General features: G+C 42.5%; 1 protein-coding gene across 1 annotated transcript in view; it reads right to left on the bottom strand.

Annotated features, from left to right (window-relative positions):
• Positions 1–19030, bottom strand: part of ARHGAP24 (Rho GTPase activating protein 24) — a 385919-nt gene extending 366889 nt beyond the window's left edge. Inside the window, exon 1 of the mRNA XM_087935845.1 lies at positions 18582–19030. The gene's annotated coding sequence lies outside the window, so the exon portion shown is untranslated. The remainder of the gene's footprint in view (positions 1–18581) is intronic.
• Positions 19031–20207: the final 1177 nt, after the last annotated feature.

Raw genomic sequence — 20207 nt, 5'->3', positions numbered from 1 at the left:
GTAGGATTTCTAGCAGGAAGCAAGGCAGAGTTCATACATATCCTGGCACTCTCCTTGTTCTTTTGACCTGGCCTTCATTGAGATGCCTACTTCTCATTGGATCGCCCAACGAAGAACACAAAATAAGGGAGACGTCAGCTTGAATGAAACTTACTGAGCAGTTGTGTCCACAACAATATCTTTCACTCAACTCTCGGGTTAAAGAACATTAAACTTAAACTAATCCTCCCAGTTAGCTTTGTTGTGCAAATATGTTATTTATGTTAAGTTATTTATTTGTCAAGCATATATTAAATAACAGATATAAGTATAAACATGATTATTAATACATGAAATGGATATGAATAAAAGAAAACGTTAGAACAGGGACGGTAGACACATTGGTGTGCTTATGCATGCTCCCTACAGACCTCTTAGGAAAAGGGTGAGGTCATCAGTAGACAGTCTATGGTTAAAGTTTTGGGGTTTGGGGAAGAAACCACAGGTAGTGTATTCCAGGCATTGACCACTCTGTTGCTGAAGTCGTGTTTCCTGCAATTGAGTTTGGTGTGGTTTACATTGAGTTAGTATCTATTGTTTGACCGTGTATTGTTGTGGTTGAAGCTGAAGTAGTCATTGCCAGGTAGGACATTGCAATAGATAATTTTATGTACTATGTTTAGGTCGGACCGAAAGCAGTGTAGTTCTAAGTTGTCTAAGCCTAAAATTTCAAGTCTGGTGGCATAAGATATTCTGTTGCAAGTAGAGGAGTGGAGAACTCTTCTCATGAAATATCTCTGGACTCTCTTGATTGCGTTAATGTTGGATATGTAATGCAGGTTCTAGGCAGATGAGCTGTATTCGAGTATTGGTCTAGCAAATGTTTTGTATGCTCTAGTTAGTAGTGTGATATTACCAGAGAAAAAGCTATGCAGGATTAGGTTAACAACTCTTAATGCCTTTTTGGTTATGTGGTTACAGTGGGCTGTAGTACTTAGATCATTACAGATGGGTACTCCAAGGTCCTTGACAGAGTGGGGGTCATCTACAAGGTGGGAGATATTTCAACCAGTGGAAAAATCCTCTTTTTTTCTCACCAGCACAGTGCTGCACTGTCAACAAACTGTGCCTAAAGCAGCACTGTAAATATGCGGGTGTGAAAAGGTGTCCTTTATCTAGCATTTTATTTAGCATTTACAACCTGTGGACTTCAACTCCCAGAATTCCTGAGTCAACCATGCTGGCTCAAGAACTCTGGGAGTTGAAGTTCGAGAACTTGTGTCGGAAGCCCCTAGTTCTGACTGTGGCAAGAATGGTCATAAAACGGGGCAATTTCACTTAACAAACATTTCACTTAGCAACATAAATTTGGTGCTCAGTTATGGTCGTAAGTCAAGGACTATCTGTATTTAAGAAGTAGATAGTATCAAATTGCTGTCCTAGATATAGACGAGGACACAACTTTGTGTGTATGAACAGATTTCCAGAAAAAAATGCAGACTACAGGAACCATTAGCACTACTCAGATAAACCTCCAAGTGGCCTCAACTATTCTGTAAAATGGATGCAAACGACCAGCTGTCTGCAAGGAATATAAATCCTTCCGTTCTACACCATCCTGTCAGAGCTGAAGAAGCTTCTTGGGTAAGAAGTGAAATGTCTCCCCCCACCCCAAAAAAAAAATCCCAGAAAGTCCAATTGCCTCTTGGAAAAGCACCTTTAGGATTTCGTATCTTAGAGAAGAGCAAATTCCCATTATCTGTACTTTGGGGTATTGATTTGATTCATTTAAATTTCACCATGCTTCTTGCCTCATTCAATTTAACACAGCTGATCAAAGATAAGGATGTGAAGATGGGACACAAAGATCAGATTTCCTGTTTGCCTGTAAAATGGGTAGCTGTGAGCAGGTCACATTTTTTCTTTCTTATCCACATGTCATTGGTTTCATGTTGAGATTACATGAGCTAAAACCTGGCCATTACTTTACACGGTGAAAGATGCAGTACAAATTATTAATAATTGCAAAATGCCATCTTCACCCTTCATCTTTAAATAAATCTTTTCTCAGAGTACATTAAACTAAAGATAGGTTTTGCTTCCTCAGGTTATCCCATGAGGTCCTTCTTATGAGTGTACAGATAGTCCTCGACTTACAACCATAAATGAGCCCAACATTTCCATTGCTAAGTGAGTCAGTTGTTCAGTGTGTTTTGTCCTACTTTACAATCTTTCTTGCTACATTTGTTAAGTTAATCACTGCAGTTATTAAGTTAGTAACATGGTTGTTAAGTAAATCTGATTTTCTTTGCTTGTCAGATGGTCATAAATGGTAACACACATGACTACAACCATCATAAATATGAACCAATTGCCAAGTACCTGAATTCTGATCATGTGGCCATTGGGATCCTGCGACAGTTATGTGAAAAATGGTCATGTCACTTTTTTCAGTGCAGTTGTAACTTGGAACAGTTACTAAACGAACTGTTGTATGTCAAAGATTATCTGTACCAAAGCTGCTTTTTCAGGAGGCAACTGGACTTTCTGTTTTTTTCTACTGAAGATGTTTCACTTCTTCTTCAGCTCTGACTGGATGATGGTGGGGAATGGAAGGATTTATACTCCTTACAGACCACTGATCATTTGCATCCATTTTAGAGAGTCATTGAGGCCACTTGGAGGTTTATCTATGTCCTCAGGCTCACCTGTGTGGTGGTCCTGGTTCCTGTAGTATGCAATTTTTTTCCTCTGGAAATCTATTCCACACCATTCAATAGGTGTTCATCCAAAATTGTATAGCTAAAAATCTGTAAAGATTCTCAGTCATCCAGGCCATGGTTGTTCCAAAGGTGCTTTTTCAGGAGGCAACTGGACTTTCTGTTTTTTTTCCTGTTGAAAACTTTTCACTTCTCATCCAAGAAGCTTCTTCAGCTCTGACAGGATTCCATTCCCCACTCTCCTGTCAGAGCTGAAGAAGCTTCTTGGGTGAGAAGCGAAACATCTTCAAAAGGAAAAAAAAAAAACCCAGGAAAGTCCAGTTGCCTCCTGAGAAAAACACCTTTGGGATAACCACGACCTGGATGACTGAGAATCTCTACAGACTCAAAGACTATTTATACGTGTGTATGTGGGCACACACACTGAAGTGACTTCTCACACTTTCCACTCTTTTACAGCTACAATATGCATGCCCTTTCTGACCCTTCAATCTTTCAGTGAAATGAAGGAAATGCTATCCATGGATGTGACAATCAATCCTTTTGTTACACCAAGTGAAAAGGGTGACATTTTACCAGTGGGCTAAAAAAGGCAGAGGAGGAAATCGCCTGTGAAGATTGAAAACGCTTTACAAATGCCTTTGGATGAAGAGCAACTTCTTCAGCCTTCCATTCGTGTTCCTTACAGCAGTGGCCCCCAACCTTTTTTGTGCCACGGCCCGGTACCGGCATCACAAAATGATCCGCAGCCCGATACCGGCATCAGCACGCATGACAAGGCAAGGCGAGCCTAGCAACCGGCCAGCCAGCCGTCCCCCGCTTCTCCCCGCCACCTTCAACTCCTCCTTTGTACCTTTGTCAATGGGCTTTGCTTCGGGACGGCTTCGGGACGGTCGCTCGGCTCGCCTTGCCTTGGGTGCTGAAAGAATCCTTGCGCCTTAGTTTCGTTCAAAGCCCCCCCCCACCCCTTTGATGAAACTAAGGCACGAGGATTCTTTCAGGACCCAAACGCCGCTTTCCAACCAGAAAAGCTCACCCGGAAGCACCTTCTTGTCAAACAAGATGGCGGCGCCCAGCAAACCAGCGGCCCGGTAGGAAATGTTCCACGGCCCGGTACCGGTCCGCGGCCCGGTGGTTGGGGACCCCTGCCTTACAGTGTGTTCCCTGGGCAATCAGAGTGCTGTGAACACTTCACAGGTGTTTGTTATAGAGATTTCCTTTAAGGAAGCTCAGCCCAGACATTGATGAATATACCTTGACATATAAACCCCAGTCACAAATCCCATTAAGTTCATAACTGATGATCTCATAATCCTTAGGAAGCTTACCACGAAATGAAAAGCTATGGTTCTTCAAATGTACTATGGCATAGAAAATAAACTCTTGAGATCCCGATGGTGTTTTTGTTTTCAATGGAAGGAATATAAATCCTACCATTTCTCACCATCCAGTCAGAGCTGAAGAAGCTTCTTGGATGAGAAGCGAAACATCTTCAAAAGGGAAAAAAACCAGAAAGTCCAGCTGCCTCTTAAAAAAAAAACACCTTTGGGACAATAATGACCTGATGACTGAGAATCTCTACATATTTTTAGCCATACAATTTGGGATGAACACCCTTTGAATGGTGTGGGAGTAGGAATGGATTTCCAGACGGAAAAATTGCAGACTGCAGGAACCAGGTGACCCTGAGGACACAGATAAACCGTCAAGTGCTTCAACTACCCTCTAAAAGGATGCAAATGACCAGCTGTCTTCAAGGACAGTATAAATCCTTCCATTCCCCACAATCCAGTCAGAGTTGAAGAAGGAGGCTGTGAGTTCAATCCTAGGTAGAGGCAGATATTTCTCTCTCTGGGCACAATGAGAATTTATCTGCTGAACAAAACTCTACATTGGCAACAGGAAGGGCATCTGGCCAGTAAACACTCAGCTCCATTCAGTTGTCCAGACTTTACCACGCAAGGGATTATGGGGGTCATTAAAAGAAGATGATGAAACAGTAACCAGTGTTTCTTATTTAAAATGGGTTGGTGTTCTCTGGTCTGGAGAAGATTAAGAAAAGCTGATCTACATTTCTGAAATGGTTATCATGTCTTTTTGGTTGACCCCATCAGAAGAAAAATCAAGTTGCCTTCAATTTTAAAAAATCAGTTTAGAAGTAAATCATCGCTCCCCTTCAAAACTATATATATATATATGTTTTCTTAAGTTTTCGCGGGTACTTACATGTATGGCATTCAGCTTTGTTCGGGTATTTTCACGTCATTGTAGTTGTGCTTTTAAAGTTGCTGCCGAAATGTTGCTACAACTTTAAAAGCACAACTACAATGACATGGGAAAATACCCAAACAAAGCTGAATGACATACATACATACATACATACATACATACATACATATAGTATATATATATATATGGAGGAACCTTAACGTGACAGAAAAGATAGAGAAATTGCTTCTGAGATAAAATAGGTCATTGAATCATCATTCACTACTACCAAGCAGATTTCAGAAAATCCACAACAGGTTTGTACATAAGGATTAAATTGTGGTTTGTTCAATGCTCCCACAACAGAGAAACCACATTTAGTGTAATGAAGACACCATCATAAATTTGATAAGCAAACCCATCATTTGGCTCTGCAACCAAACAAGACAGACATAGACTTCAACAGATAATTAGAACTGCAGAAAAAAAACCTCACTCTGCTAAAAACTAATTCCCACAACACTGTCAAATTACTTGGTAAGACTGTATTACTGTTATTTTTCTCATCCTTCCTATTATCTATCTCTTCCCACTTATGACTATAACCGTACTGCTTGCATCTTTACATTTTATATTGTTTTATTTGCTTCCTAGTATGGTTTGATTGCTTATTAGTAATCTATGACTATCACTAAGTATAAGAATCACATATGATTCTTGATTTTTTTTTTCTTATGTACACTGAAAGCATATGCACCAAAGACAAATTCCTTGTGTCCAATCACACTTGGCCAATAAAGAATTCTACATTCTACATTCAGTCATCTGGCATCGGGCACGCAAGGCAGAATGCAAGCTGCCTTCATTTCTCAAGAACGCTTAGTTTATAATGTTGCTAAAATGAGTTGCTAAAGAAGGAGAATCTCTTTGCAGCTTTCAAAGAAGGCTTTTTTTAATGTTAAAGACCTAGACAAACTGCTTAGAGCCCGCATGGAATTTGCATTATATAAAAACAGTAATGAGCAAGCAAACAAACAATTTTTTTCCCAAAGCTTCCAGGCTGCAAGGAAACTCTTTAATATACTTTAATGTGAGCCTTGCTAGCCTCTCTGGAGCAAGGCAGAAGATCCACAGGATTCATGAGCTGTCGGTTTGGTGGGAAGAAAAATAATCCTTTTTCACCACGAGCATGGAAAGAAGAGTGGACTCAAGAGGTCTCGTTTCAAGGTTAGTGTTCTGACCCAAACCTGTTTCCAAGAGAGCAAACACAAGACAAAGGCAGCAGCACAACCTTTTAATGTTTCGTCTATGAATTCTGTTTCTTCACAGATAAAAGGCTGCTTTCAACTAATTAGCTCCAACAAGAAAGAGCCTTGCCAAGTTTTTGCAAAGCTGCCAAAAACAACAGATAAGAAATAGCTTACAACACAAGAGTCTTCAAATACCAACTGTAATGTCCACGAGGCTGAGTTTCAAAATATCTTTGCTTCCTACGAAGTACGTTTGCTGCACAGCTGCCTTTTATCTTCTTGGAGGAAGGGCAATTACCTTGCATCCTTACTCCCAAGTCACTTGTGCTGTTGTAGCTGCTCTTTCCTGCAAGCAATCCTGCACTCATGCGCACTTGGCACAGGCTCCTCAGGAGCTTCCTCATCACTGCTGCCAGCCCCCACAATCTCTGAAGGCAGCAGTCCACTCCCTAATGGTCCTGGCCCCTCATCTGAGTCCTCGCTCTCCTCAGCCTGCTGCTGGCTAACCACAACAGTTAGAACAAAATTTACATTGATCAAGAATTCAAGGTTAGAACAAAACTTGCTGGTTTCAAGTGGTAGTCAGGGAAAATAAGGATATGATGCTTGATGGGCTTCAAAGAGGGAAGACAGTCATTCTTCAACTCTGATACAGGTAGTCCCCGACTTACAACAGTTCATGTAGCGACTGGTCAATGGCACTGAAAAAAGCGACTTATGACCATTTTACACACTTACACCCATTGCCGCATCCCCATGGTCAGGTGATTAAAATTCAGGTGCTTGGCAACCATCTCATATTTGTGACGGTTGCAGCATCCCGGGGATCACATGATTCCCTTTTGTGACCTTCTGACAAGCCAAATCAATTGGGAAGCCGGATTCAATGAACAGCCGTGTAAAAGGTTGTAAAATGGGGCAAAGTTCCTTTAACAAATGTTTCACTTAGCAACATAAATGTTGGGCTCAGTTGTGGTCGTAAGTTGAGGACTACCTGTATAGAGTTCGTTGAGACCTTGATGGCTAATAATGACAAATGTCTTGGATCTGATTGTATCTGTGCAGATTCTCCGCATCTGATGATCCCAGACAGTTTCACAGTTTTCAGAGGAAGTGTAGGAGATGACAAGGATGAGCCTGAAGTCAAGCACATCATCAGTCTTGAGTCCCTTCATGCTCACAAGAGATCTAAGTCCAACTCACATTGAATTCTGTTGAAATATCTGTCAATTTGCTTTGACCATTAGTAGTTCAGATTCTTGTAGAGACCCTTAGGTAAAGGTAAAGGTTCCCAGTGTACATACATGGTAGTCATTTCCAGCTCTAGGGGCTGTGCTCAACTCTCTGTTTCTAAGCCGAAGAGCCAGTGCTGTCCGAAGATGTCTCCATGGTCATGTGGCCAGCATGAGTAAATGCTGAAGGCACGTGGAACTCTGTTACCTTCCCACCAGGTGGTCCTTACTTTTCGACTTGCATTTTTTTTACATGCTTTCAAAATGCTAGGTTGGTAGAAGCTGGGACAAGTAACAGGAGCTCACTCCATTATGTGGCGCTAGGGATTCGAACCGCCAAATTGCCGACCATTCTGATCGACAAGCTCAACGTCTTAGCTACTGAGCCACTACATCCCTCTATTCACTCTTATCTACTGTCAGTTTGCTTTGACCATTAGTAGTTCAGATTCTTGTAGAGACCATTAGCATGCAATAAACCTGTATTCATTTCAGTCACCTTGCTTCCTGATTTCTTGTACCGGACCGGAACTTTGGCAATGAAATGGCATGATGAGAGGTGTCTAGATCACCATTGGAGGTAAATGAAAACTGAACCTGGCCAGGTAAGAGCCATTATTAAGGATTACCTTGTGACTATAAAGGCAGAAAAATGTCATTATTCTTCAATCCTTATGGGGTCTTGAAATAGCTGCCGGTGGCCCTGTTCAAGGTAACCAAGGATCTCTAGGCAAAAAGTAGTCAGAACATACCTGTATGGACACTCATTGAAACATTTGTTGGATACAGTCTTGTGGGCCTGTTCTGAGATGGACTACAGCTTGTGCAGATCCTTTGAAATTGTTTGGAACACTAACAGGCTTGGTCTTATGGGAAAGAGTTTGAAACTATTGATCCCGAAGGATCTTTAGGGCTAAGTATGGCCACCTATGAATTATATCTATATCTCTCCTTGTTGGTTAAGTCCTCTCAGGAAAAAATATCATCAGTGACATTCTACCAGGCCGACCAAGTGGCGAACTCAAGGATATTGAGGGACTATTGGTTTCTGCTCAAAGAGTAGGTGACTGTTGTGTACAAGATGACTTTTGCACAAGTTCATCTTGTATAGCAGTTTTGCCTATTTCTGGATGAGGAGGCCCTGCTCAAGGTCTTGAGGTCATCACATTTTTGTGTGAAGTCCATCCCCCAGCTGCCATTGGTGCAATGGTATAAGTAGTTATGGGTACACCAAGGTATGCCTATGGAATACCACTACTCTGTGAGCTCACATGGACTCCCAGTAGGATTCTGAGTATATTTCAATAGGTTACCGCTTTTAGTACCCTTGTGCACAAAGGATCAGATTATTTGCAGGATCACTGACTTTTGATTATTTCTGCTCATCCCACAAGACCTGACAGGGTAGGTATAACTCTGGCATTGCTTTCTGAAACAATATCATTTGATGTCTCTATTGCTGAGCCTGCCCTATGGAACAGAATAAGCCCCAGGATTTAGATGGCATTACCCTCTAAGGCCTTGAAAACCTGGATTTTCCTGCAAGCATTTGGTAGGTGTTGGTTGAGCCTGTTCTACAAAGCTTTAGAAAAATGACCATGGTTACCCTTCCACATATTTTTTGTTATTCATTTTAATCTGATGTTATCAGCCCCAGAATAGAATAGAATAGAATAGAATAGAATAGAATAGAATAGAATAGAATAGAATAGAATAGAATAGAATAACAGAGTTGGAAGGAACCTTGGAGATCTTCTAGACCAACTTCCTGCTTAGAAAGGAAACCCTGCATGTCAGAACCAGTAGCGGAAATTTTGAGTAGTTCAGCGAACCGGTAAATACAACCTCTGGTTGGCCCTGCCCCCATTTATTTGCTGCCTCCCGAATCCGAGCTGATCGGCTGGGTCTTTTTTAGTTGCTTTGCACAGGAGAATGGATCTAGAAAGCAGGTTACAGGGGTGGAGTGGAAATGGAGATTTTACAGTTTCCTTCCACCACCATACTCACCAAGTAACACCCACCAAGCCACACCACGCCCACCAAGCCACGCCCACAGAACCAGTAGTAAAAAAAAATGAATGCCACCACTGCCCACACCACTTCAGACAAAAAGTTATCCAATCTCTTCTTAAAAACTTCTAGTGTTGGAGCATCCACAACTTCTGGAGGCAAGTTGTTCCACTGATTCTTTGTCAGGAAATTTCTTTGTCAGGAAATTTCTCCTTAGTTTTGCTTCTCTCCTTGATCAGGCCATATAAATTGATTAAATAAACTTACAAGCTGTTCCAAATATTCCAAGTTTGACACCAACTCTGGACGTCCTTAGGTCAAAGCAAAATACTCAAGACAAGCACACATCTCTTAAGAGGTTGCTAGAAGAAAATGCGATAACAGCTGCCAGACTGAGGATTCATATAGAATAATAGTTCTATCAAGCACAGCTTGTCTGGATGCCTATATATGACATTCTGTGTTGAAGACACGCTGTTGACCAGTGAACCCAAGAAGAATGTTGTTATCCTCATCTCCTGTGTCTAGGTTTCTTAGTTTCTCTGGCTATCTGGCTGGAATCTACAGAGACAAGCAACAGGACAATACAAAGCCTTTGGATCTCAGCCAGCCTAGCTGTTCTTCTATATTATCTTTACTAAACTAAGTGCTCTTTTTACTCCAATCTGTCCATTTGACTCACAATAGAATGAATGTAAAATGTAACTGAAGTCAAAGCAGGTTGCAAAAGGAAAAGAAAAATTCAGCCTGACCAACATTGTACCATTAAGGTCATCGTCAGAAAGAACAGACTTTGCTAATCCAAAGGGAAGAAAGCTTTGCAACCGATCTGAAATACAGAGGAAGGATTTTAAGGCCCCAGTGCTACCATCAGATCATCTGTTTCGCAAATCACCAAAAAATATTCAGAGTACTGCAACTGTGTAGTTCCAATTTTTTTTAATGAGAATGTGCTTGGAATTCTTCCATGATTAATTCTTTTATTGTCTACCCCTCCCTTTCACAAAAATTCACTAGATTCATCTTCAACAAAAGCTAAAAAAATAATGAGCAGGAGAGCATCAGTGTTCCCAGATAAAACAGCTCAGGTATCCCTTCTAATCTCAGGATTTTTATTCAGTGCCAAAACTGGATCAAAAACTAAGATATAGGAGCTTCTTTCCTTCATTTATGTAAATCGTGTGCCAAGTAAAATATGCCATGCAGATCATTAAGGAACTAAAGATGTTTAAAGTCTATTGTACCAAGAAGAGAAATGGCAATTGTTACGGGGAACAAACTTAAAACAAGGATATTTAATAGCCTCTCATTCACATTGACAAGATTGCATAGGGTCTGAGGTTGTTTTGCATCTACAGGTGAAACTCGAAAAATTAGAATATCATGCAAAAGTTCATTTATTTCAGTAATGCAACTTAAAAGGTGAAATTAATATATGAGATACTCATTACATGCAAAGCCGTGATTTGTCATAATTGTGATGATTATGGCTTATAGCTCATGAAAACCCCAAATCCACAATCTCAGAAAATTAGAATATTACATGCAATCAATAAAACAAGGATTGTACATAGAACAATATCGGACCTCTGAAAAGTATAAGCATGCATATGTACTCAGTACTTGGTTTGGGCCCCTTTTGCAGCAATGACTGCCTCAATGTGGTGTGGCATGGAAGCTATCAGCCTGCTGAGGCGTTATGGAAGACCAGGATGCTTCAATAGGGGCCTTCAGCTCTTCTGCATTGTTTGGTCTCATGTCTCTCATCTATGCCCCATAGATTCTCCATGGGGTTCAGGTCAGGCGAGTTTGCTGGCCAATCAAGCACAGTAATCCCATGGTCATTGGACCAGGGTTTGGTACTTTTGGCAGTGTAGGCGGGTGCCAAGTCCTGCTGGAAAATGAAGTCAGCATCCCCATAAAGCTCATCTGAGGAAGGAAGCATGAAGTGCTCCAAAATCTCCTGGTAGACGTCTGCGTTGACCCTGAGCTTAATGAAGCACAGTGGACCAACACCAGCAGATGACATGGCTCCCCAAATCAACACAGACTGTGGAAACTTCACACTGGACTTCAAGCATCTTGCAGTGTGTGCCTCTCCATTCTTCCTCCAGACTCTGGGTCCTTGGTTTCCAAATGAGATGCAAAAGTTGCTCTCATCAGTAAAGAGGACTTTGGACCACTGAGCAACAGACCAGTTCTGTTTTTCTTTAGCCCAGGTAAGATGCTTCTGATGTTGTTTGTTGTTCAGGAGTGGCTTGACAAGAGGAATACGAAATTTGAAGCCCATGTCCAGGATCTGTCTGTGTGTGGTGGCTCTTGATGCACTGACTCCGGCCTCAGTCCACTCCCTGTGAAAGTCCCCAACACTTTTGAATGGCCTTTTCCTGACAATCCTCTCCCGGCTGTGGTCATCCCTGCTGCTTGTGCACCTTTTTCTTCCACACTTTTCCCTTCCACATAACTTTCTATTAATGTGCTTTGATACAGCACTTTGGAAACATCCAACTTCCTTTGCAATTAACTTTTGAGGCTTTCCCTCCTTATGGAGGGTGTCAGTGATGGTTTTCTGCACAATTGTCAGGTCAGCAGTCTTTCCCATGATTGTGCTTCCTACTGAACCAGACTGAGAGACCATTTAAAGGCTCAGGAACCCTTTGCAGGTGTTATGGCTTACTTAGCTGATTAGAGTGAGACACTTTGAGCCTAGAATATTGAACCTTTTCACAATATTCTAATTTTCTGAGATTGTGGATCTGGGGTTTTCATGAACTGTAAGCCATAATCATCTGAATTATGACAAATCACGGCTTGAACTATCTTGCTTTACATGTAATGAGTCCATCTCATATATTAGTTTCACCTTCTAAGTTGCATTACTGAAATAAATGAACTTTTGCACGATATTCTAATTTTTTGAGTTTCACCTGTACAATGCCTGTAAAAGAGGAGGTGTGGTTTGGATCTCATGGTCAAGAATGCCATCATTACTTCTTTTTTTAACCACCCCTTCAGATATCTCTGACATATTATTTACCATGTTCCTGCAAAAATAAGAGCTTTTCTTATATTTTTTTCCACCAAAAAAGGCACCAGGTCTTATTTTCGGGGGATATCATCCACTGACTAACTTCACTTGCATGTGTTGCCCCTAGCCTCCTTTTCACAGTCACAAGCCTTCAGGAATATCTTCTTCTGCAGTGGCAAGGCCTCTTGCAGCTGATAACAGAGCTCCAGATCGATCCTGTTACTTGTCAACCTAGCAGTTCAAAAGCAACTTAAAAAATGCAAGTAGAAAAATAGGGACCCCTTTGGTGGGAAGGTAACAGCACTCCGTGTGCCTTCAGCATTTAGTCATGCCAGCCACAGGACCACAGAGACATCATCCGACAGCACTGGCTCTTCAGCTTAGAAACGGAGATGAGCACTGCCCCCTAGAGTTAGAAACGACTAGCATGTATGTGCAAGAGGAATCTTTACCTTTATCCAGTATTGGTTGCTGACTGGTATCCAGGTATAATTAAGACATTGGTTTTGACTAGAAAACATATGCGGGAGAAGCTTTGCCTTTAAGCTTGAACTATTTTTGAACTGATTAAAGTTATGGCTCTGCTTATGGCAAATGGAAATTTTCCTGCAATTCGGCTAAAAGTATTTTTCTCCCACTTACATTTCTTTTTTAAAAAGAAATGTACTTTTTGCTTAATTGAAGGGCTGTACCGAGAACGATTACTTTTCTTTAACAACTTCTCTCACATTCATTCTAACTGAAGGATTTAAAAAAGCAGTTGCTTCCCAGAAAAAACTGTAAATTCATTTTAAGGGGAAAGAAGCTGCTAACTGTACAGCCTCATAAGAAAGGGTGTTGATTGGATATCTGTGAAAGATGCATTAAAAAAAAAAAAACTCTACTGTGAAAAGGAATTATAGGCAGTCCTCGAGTTATGGCCGGAATTGAGACAAGAATTTCCAGTGGTTGTTAAGTGTGGCTGTTTGGCGAATCTGGTTTTCTCCTCACTGACTTAGCTTGTTAGAAGGCAGCTGGGAAGGTCACAATCGCATGGCTATAACTGTTGTAAATCAATAGGGATAGGCTACTACAGGTTTGCCTAGGTTCAGGCAAACCCATAGCTAATGTAATGGCCACCCCTGACTGGTCCCGTTCACCCCAGCCTGCCCCCCTGTCTCTCCCAGGAGTCTCCATGTGGCCAGTTTTGGATGTGAGGTAAAAACGGGGCCCCCAGAAGTTTTGGAAGTCCAAAAAATGGGCCCATTTCCAGCCACCGGAGGGCCTCTAGAACCCAGGGGAGGCTGTTTTCACCCTCCCCAGGAGGCTGGGGAGGGCAAAAATGCCCCCCTACTGTGATACAGGAGGCCTATTAGGCCACGCCCACCATGGCCACGCCCACCCAGCGCCTAGGCAGAGAACCAGTTGCTGAAATTTTTGAAGCCCACCCCGGTAAATAAACGCTGGTAGCCAAGCACTGGAATTTTGATACACATGACCGCTGGGATGTTGTTATGGTTGTGAGGATGAAGAATGATTGTCACTTTTTTTTTTTTGAGGCCTGTTATAATGGTCACACTAAATGAATGGTTGCAAGTAGAGGACTACCTGACTTTCATGCTTAAAATGGGGATCAAAATTCACAGTTTCCTAGTGATTGACCCACAGTCATCCAACTGGCTTTCATGCCTAAGGCGGGGACCAGAACTCACCATGTCCTGGTTTCTCTAGCCCGGTGCCTTAATCACTAGACCAAATTGGCTCTCTAAAAATGCAGATGCTGTGACCTGTTTTAACCTGTCTGAAAGTCACAAACAGCCTTTGTACAACGTGCTTAACTTGATTATGGGATCAATGCCATTGATTCCATTGATCTGACCTCAGCTCTCTCCCTGCATTTGGATGTTACTTACGGGAAAATAAAGAGTTGTTCTACTTCAGATTTTTCAGAAGTGTCAAATGAACTAGAAAAAAAAAACCAACAGAAATAAAAAGAGCTTCAAGAATGAATCCAAACAGAGTGAATGACTTTGCTTCTCTCTGGCAAATTGAAAGAAAAGAAGGACAAGTACAAAAAATGGAAAGAAGGACGTACAACTAAGGCAGAATATCAGCAGATAGCCAGAATCTGCAAAGATGAAGTCAGGATAGCAAAAGCTCAGAACGAACAAAGACTTCAACAAAAGTCAAAGATAATAAAAAAAGTTTCTTCCAACAAAAAAAAAATAACAAGAAAAAAATCAAGGAAACAGTCAGTCCACTAAAAAGAGAAGATGGCAAGGAAGTAACAGACAACAGAGAGAAAGCAGAACTGCTTAACTCATTCTTTGCATCCGTCTTCACGCAAAAAGAAACTAAAGCTCAACCCACCCAAAACATAACTGTAAAAGACAGACCAGAAATAAAAGTTAAAATAAGCAAAAAAAATAGTAAGAGAACACCTGTCTAATCTTGATGAAAACAAATCACCAGGGCCTGATGGATTACATCCCAGAGTTTTAAAGGAGCTGGCAGAGGTCATCTCAGAACCACTACAGCATATCTTTCAAAAATCCTGGAGCACCGGGGAACTACCAGAGGACTTTAAAAGAGCTGATGTGGTTCCCATCTTCAAAAAAGGAAAAAAAAAATAGACCCAGGAAACTATAAACCAATCAGCCTAACATCAATACCCAGGAAGATACTGGAAAAGTTAAAAAAAAAACAAATCTGCCAACATCTAGAAACAAGTAAAGTAATAACTAGCAGTCAGCACAGGTTTGTTAAAAGCAGATCATGCCAAACCAATCTTATTTCATTCTTCAACACAGTGACTAAATTAGTAGACCAGCAAAATACTGTGGACATAATATATTTAGATTTCAGCAAGGCATTCAACAAAGTAGACCACAACCTACTTCTTAGTAAGCTAGAAAAAAGTGGAATAGATAGCACCACCACTAGATGGATTTGCAACTGGCTGACAAACCATACTCACTGAGTAGTCCTTAATGGGTCTAAGTCTACATGGAGGGAAGTAAGCAGTGGGGTGCCACAAGGTTCTGTCTTAGGCCCAGCACTCTTCAATATCTTCATTAACGACTTAGATGAGGGAATAGAAGGGGAACTTCCCAAATTTGCAGATGATACTAAGCTGGCAGGAATAGCTAACACCCAAGAAGATAGGCTCAAGATCCAGATGGATCTTGACAGACTAGAACACTGAGCCATATCTAACAAAATAGAATAGAACAGATAGAATACTTTATTGGCCAAGTGTGATTGGACACACAAGGAATTTGTCTTAGTGTAAATACTCTCAGTATACATAAAGAAAAGGTACATTCAAAATGAAATTCAATGTAGAGAAAAGTAAAGTCCTACATCTACCTTATGGGAGGGGCAATCACCTCCCAGCTTACTCCCGAATTGCCCCTTTTGTTTCAGCTGCTCTTGCCTTCTAGCAGCTCTGCGCACATGCGCACTGGGAACAGGCTCCCCTTGTTCCTCTGCCTCGCTGCTGCCAGACTCCGGAGGCAGCACCCCACCCCACTCCCAAATGGTCCTGGCCCCATCTCTGAATCGGATGCAGGACCCTCCTCCGAGTCCTCTCCAGACTCCTGGACTGATCCCCGTTCTTCCCCACTATCCGATTCCGCTGCTGTCTGAAGGGGCTGCCAGTGAACCACAACACTCTCACACTCTGGGTGTAATCAAAGTAGTTTTAGCACCAGTAGCTGTCAAGAAATCAGGAACTGCTTCTTGGAACTTTGCGATCACTCTAATGCCCAGACCAAACTGCAACTATTATCTAAATTTCTCCCCCCACAAAATATATATATATATTTTACAGATACTCCTCAACTTACAATAATTCATTGAGTGGCCATTTGAAGTTACAACCACATTGTAAACAGTGAGTTATGGCCGTTTTCCACACAGCTGTTGCAGCTTCCCCATAGTCACATAATCAAAATCCAGACACACTTGGCAACCTACGCGGATGCAGTCTCCCAGGGTCATGTGATCCCCTTTTGCGACCTTCTGACAAGCAAAGTCCAATGGGGAAAACGGATTCGCTTAACAATTGCAGTGATTCGCTTAATGGTTGCAAGAAAGGTTGGGAAAAGGGGGCAAAGTTCACTCAAATGGCTCACTGAGCAACATAAATTTGGGGGTCAATGGTAGTCGTAAGTTGAGGACCAGCAGTTCTATAGTTCTTCTTCACACACTGTGAGAAGTTAAAATGTCACTTCCAAGCGACACAACAGGCAGAAGGGGTGGCTACTACCTTTTCTACCGAGATGTCCCTAAACTAGAAACTGATTAGAAATTACATTATTTTACTGTAGAAATTTGGGATTGAGGATCATGGAGATAGCGCTTTGAACCCTTGAAACTGACTATACATTTCCTAGCTGTTCCTCTAAAATATTTAGACTCCTCACATCCCGGACATAAACTGTTTCAACTCCTTCCCTCAAAATGACGCTATAGAGCACTGCACACCAGAACAACTAGAAATACAAATACAATTCTTTATTGGCCAAGTGTGATTGGACACACAAGGAATTGGTGCAAGGGCTCTCAGTGTACATAAAAGAAAAGATACATTTGTCAAGAGTCAAGAATCATCAGGTACAACTAGACACAAGGACAATTTTTCTCTGAAAGCCATCACTCTGCTAAACACATAATTCCCTCAACACTGTTCAACTATTACAAAGTCTGTATTACTATTACTATTAATCTTCTCATCACTCCTTATCACTCCTTATCACTTGTGACTGTATGACTGTAACTTGTCGCTTGTATCGTTACGATTTACATTGACTGTTTCCTAGTATGATTTGATTGCTTATTGTACCCTATGACTATTGTTAAGTGTTGTACCTTATGATTCTTGCCTCTTGACAAATGCATCTTTTCTTATATGTTCACTGAGAGAATTTGCACCAAGACAAATTCCTTGTGTGTCCAATCACATTCGGCCAATATTCTATTCTATTCTATTCTATTCTATTCTATTCTATACTATTCTATTCTATTCTATTCTATTCTATTCTATTCTATTCTAAAATCTCAGAGTCAGCATCTGCTGCTTTCTGGATTCCAGTGTGTAAATGACCAGACTTCAAACTTACACAAAAGTAGGGCTTAACTGTCTCCTTGAAAAGCTATTTAAGAAAGCCTGTTTGAAATGCCTCCAAATACTGAAAATTCCTCATCTTCCAACCTAGGATCAAAGGCTGTGTTTTGAAAAAGGATTACAGGTTTTGAAAAGAGGGGAAGAGCCAAATCCCATACGTTCAAGGAGATGAGCAGGGGTGTTTTTTGGGGGTAGCGAGAAAGAAAGAGAGGGGGCATTAACGCAGAAGCTGGCAAACCTTTGGCTGGTGTTGGGCAGGAAGAAGGAGAGTTTAAAAGCAGGCCAAGACTGCCAACACACCGATTGAGGAAAAAGGAAACCCAGCAACTAGACACGGCTCCAGAGTCTTTTATACTCCTTACCATCCTCTCTCACAACAACTCTGGCCACCGAGCACATCTACAATCCAAGATGCTGCTGTCATCCAGATCGAGGAGATTACCACCTTTCTCTTGGTTAATCCCTGCCCTCCCTTCCTGACCCCCTCTCCCCCCCCCCAAAAAAAAAGAAACCCAGAACAAAACAAAAAAGTAACTTGCCCTGGAAAGCAGCTGCCCCTGTGCAAAATTCTCCCCTGTAATCTCCAGTTCCATCTGCCGATTGTCTGGTTGCGGTACCTTTGGTTCCACTGTTCCCCATTCATTGGGTCCTCCAGAACAAACAACAGTGAATGCCGATCACAAGTGAATTCCTGGTACTGCAGCCGCCTGCCAGGAATTACCCCCATAATTTAACCTGGCGGCTGGCACAGCAGTGGCAGCGCGCAATCCTTTGCCACGCAGCGAGGTAGCCGCTTGTGCAATAACAAACAACCCGATCAGACGCAGCATCTTCCTCTGGGTCTTTTAAGCTAGGGTAGACAATTTGTGCTCTCCATCTCCCTCTACGCACACTTTTCCTATTCGCGTCTCTAAATTAAAGAGAGAGAGAGAGAGAAAGAGAGAGACAGACAGACAGACAGGCGGAGGGGGAGAGAGAGACAGACAGAGACAGACAGACGGATGGACGGACGAAAGGAGGGGGAGAGAGAGAGAGTGTAAAACTTACAATCTGTAGCTTTCCTGTCCGTGCTGGAAGGAAGATGACGATTTCAGACGATGGGTCCCACGAGTGATGCAGTCCAACTCCAGTTGCCAATGGAGCTGAATCATTTAGCAGCTCCTGTTCAGCAGTTAGTGCTGGGAACCAGAACTAACCCAAGAATATTCCTTTTCTTCTGCTAAACTAATGCCGGAGACACTTTTGCAGTCCGGCTGACAACGAAGGGAGCTGCTGCATCAGGGCTGCCTTTCACAGCTCTGGGGCGCAAAAAGCTTCATCTCATGACAGGAAAAGACTTGCGGTTTTAATCCCTCCACAGCTCCAGCGGAGAGGGGTCTCTCTCTCTCTCTCTCTCTCTCCACCCCTCCCCTCCCCACCACCAACAACAGGCAACCAGAGGAGAAGGATTAGCGCGCGCACACACGTGGGAGGTCAGTACATCTGGAACAAAAGAGGACTCCGAAGCCACGTTGGTGCACCGGAGAAACTCGGCTTTCAGTACAGCAGCTCGCAGAGTGCTCTCCCTCTTCCTCCCTCCCTCTTGGCTTCTGCAGTTCTTTCCTCTTCTCTTTCGTTTTCTCGCTCCCTCCTTCAGTCCCAACCAAGGCAGCTGGTAACAGGGACAGGGAGGGAGTTTCTCGAGCGTTGATGGAGCCCAAACTTTGATAGCTTCTAGACTCTTGGGAGGAGGTGGTGAAATCGAAGAAGTGTCATATTTGCCCAAGGAGTCAACTTCTCCTTGCAGAATGTTTATCACGATATCCAACCGGGTCTCTTAACGGTTCTCATGCCAGGATTTCCTGACTACTAAAGGCATGGCTACCGGATTCCTCATTACTCTCTTTTTATTTATTTATTTTCAAGGCATTGTGAGATCATTCCCCTCCTTGTTCTCACTTGAGGGGCAGGGGGAGAGGGTATTGCAGGAACCAAGCCCCACCCACCCCAGCACCCCTTGCTAATTGAGTTGTCATTAGGAGAGAAGGGAGGATGCCAATGAGTAGGAAGCAGTGGTGGGATTCAAAAAAATGTTTACTACCGGTTTTGTGGGCGCAGCTTCGTGGGTATGGCATGGCTTGGTGGGCATGACTTGGTGGGCATGGCAGGGGAAGGATATACTGCAAAATCCCCATTCCCTCCCCACCCCACTAACCTGCTTTCCAGCTCCGTTCTCCTGTGCTGGGCAACCAAAGAAGACCCAGCCAATCATCTGGGACTCAATGGGAGGCAGGGAAGAGATGGGGGTGGGGCCAGTCAGAGGTGGCATTTGCTGGTTCTCTGGACCACTCAAAATTTCCGCTACCGGTTCTCTAGAACTGGTCAGAACCTGCAGAATACCACCTCTGACCTGATGAATACTACCTCTGGTAGGAAGGCAGGATGATTAAGTGCATATCGCATTGTCATCTCTTGGTGGCAAAATCCAACTGAATCTACCCTTTTGGCCGTAGAGTTATTGCAGGAAATTGCAGGAGGAACTAGAGCAAACAAGCAAGGTTGAGCACCTATCAAAGCACCCAAAGATGAAGACAGCTGCAGGGCTTGTAACAAGATGCCCTCTGTGTATTATTATGATTGGCTGAACAGCCAGCCAGATATTTAGACTGGATTTGGCAAACATGACAGAGAAGG

The sequence above is a fragment of the Pseudonaja textilis genome, chromosome 6 (assembly GCF_049901715.1).
Source record: "Pseudonaja textilis isolate UNSWEBS1 chromosome 6, rPseTex1.2, whole genome shotgun sequence".
NCBI lineage: Eukaryota > Metazoa > Chordata > Lepidosauria > Squamata > Elapidae > Pseudonaja > Pseudonaja textilis.
Note: the sequence above shows the minus strand (reverse complement) of the source record. Positions and strands in the feature narration are given on the sequence as shown.